Consider the following 2,316-nt stretch of genomic DNA (forward strand, 5'->3'; position numbering starts at 1 on the left):
ACTGGCGGGTAGCGAGTCAAGCGAGAAGTGACTTCGTCGAAAGTTCTCCCGGCTTTTATATCCGCTCGGGCGCAGGTTCGGACGTTTCCGCGTCTCGTCGGTAATCTCCGGGAGGGTTGTAAAAAAAGGAGCGCTCGGTGGGGTGAATTTCCCGAGCGCTTCGCTGGGTGGCGAAAAAGATAACCCGAGCGCGCTGCGCCCGGTTCCTGCTGGGTTTCGTGTGTAGGAACGATGCGTTCTTTAAGGGGTGCATCGTTACAAATGTAAAATACATATATTAATTTTTATTAATAAAACTTATTAATAAAATAAAGTTTAAAATTATTTCTTTTAAATAACATTTTAAATAAAAAGACTAAAAAACATCATTTTTCAAGATTTCAATACCAATGACAATTTTAATTCTTACAAAACTGCAAAGTCTGCTCGATTTCTGTTGCCAATCTGCTGTCAAATTATGCTTGCAGGCTTTGTCCGAGTTCTGCTCCTAATTAGTCGTCAAATTATATCAGCAGATTTTGCTCAATTTCTGTCTACAATCTGCTAACATATCGTGTCAACAGACTTTGTCGACAGATCCTGAGCTTAATGCGGACACAGATGGCTATATATGGTTCTACTACCAGAATCTGTTCGAATTTGCTGCCAATCTGCATGCAGACTGTGCGCAGTTTGCTATCTGGGTGAAAGAGTTACTATCCCTTGTTTTCTGCAGGAACACCACGCAATAGGTCCTCCACCGTAGAATATTACATAACCCGTTGTACTGCGTCTGGTTTCAGGATCTCCAGCAAAGTCCGAATCTGTATAATTAATTTCTATTAAATCTTTGTCAGCATCTGTCTTATATTTTATTCCTTGATTGACAGTTCCGTTGAAATATCGCAAAATCCGTTTTATATTTATTATCTTCTCTTCAGTAGAATTTTCGGCATAACGACTGACATATCCAACTCCATATGTCAAATCTGGTCTGGTTTTACTAGATAAATATAAAATACTTCCAGCTGCCTCTCGATAAGGATAATTTGTGCTTTTCAGCCCATTAATTTCATTATTATTGGATTTCTGCATTGGTGTCGCAGTTGGTTTTGAATTTTCCATTTGATACCTTTTTAGAACATTTAGGGTACCTGCACACTAGACGCGGAAACGCTTGCCGCGCGGCAAGACACAACGCGGTAACCAATGGACGTGTCATCTTTCTTTAGGAGCTGTAAGTTTATTGGCTACTGCGTCGCATTTTGCCGCGCGGCAAACATTTCCACGTCCAGTGTACAGGAGCCCTTAATCCATAATTCGTTTGAGTTAGTTTTAATCCATCCTCTTTTCTATCTATTTCCATACCAATGAATAACTTAGAATCCTTTTCTATTGTCATCTGAAATTCTTTTTTAAGTTTTTAAAATAATTTTTCCATTTCTTGTAAATTTTCTCCAACTAAAATTCCATCATCTACATAAATGCCTAAGATTAAATTATTACTTTCTTTCACAAACAAACATTGTTCTGTTTTTAATTGTTTAAATCCATTGTTTTTTAAGAAATTGGAAAAACGACGATTCCAAGATAATGAAGCTTGTTTTAGATAGAGTCCTAGAAAACAGAGATGCGACATTGAAGAGTGTGGTCTGATTGGCTGTCTAAATCACATGACAAAGCACCAATCAAATGATCAAAGCGACCATTTTAATTCACTATTGCACCTAAGGCTGCGTTTAGATTCCTTCCTGGGTGGATGATTACTGGGTGACTGGGTGAGTGGGCGGAGCCTAGCAAAGAAGCTCCCGTGAGTCCCGAGTGGTTATGAAATCTAAACGCGCTTTAATACTTCTTCTTCTTCTTCTTCTTGTAGAATGGCTTACGCCCCCACCAGGGGCTATACCACAGTATAACCAGTAGGTCCACTTCGTGTCGGCGTCTTTTATCTCCTTTTCCGGATCACGTAAGCATCCACCATATCCACCATATACCTGGTAAATCCAGGATCGAATTGAGAAAAGTGCCTCACAAGTAATAAAACAGATAATAGTAATAATATGAATTCGATACAATAAATCAATAAATTCAATGTGTGAATCAAATAAAATGTTTTATTAGTAACAATTATTCGTAGGAGTGATCACTAAAGAAAATTTCTGATGTATTTGCTTATAAATTGTCTGCACATATGTATGTACGTTCCTATCGTCTTACATTTCATTGGATCCAACCCAAAACAAAAGTTGCGCGGCGATACCTGCGCGAAGACTCAGTTTTTCGCTAAGTGGACCTAGAGTCCTAGATTATTAGAGAAGCGCGACCGGTGTTACGAGT

Source organism: Wasmannia auropunctata, unplaced genomic scaffold, assembly GCF_000956235.1.
Source record: "Wasmannia auropunctata unplaced genomic scaffold, wasmannia.A_1.0 LD336085.1, whole genome shotgun sequence".
Classification (NCBI taxonomy): domain Eukaryota; kingdom Metazoa; phylum Arthropoda; class Insecta; order Hymenoptera; family Formicidae; genus Wasmannia; species Wasmannia auropunctata.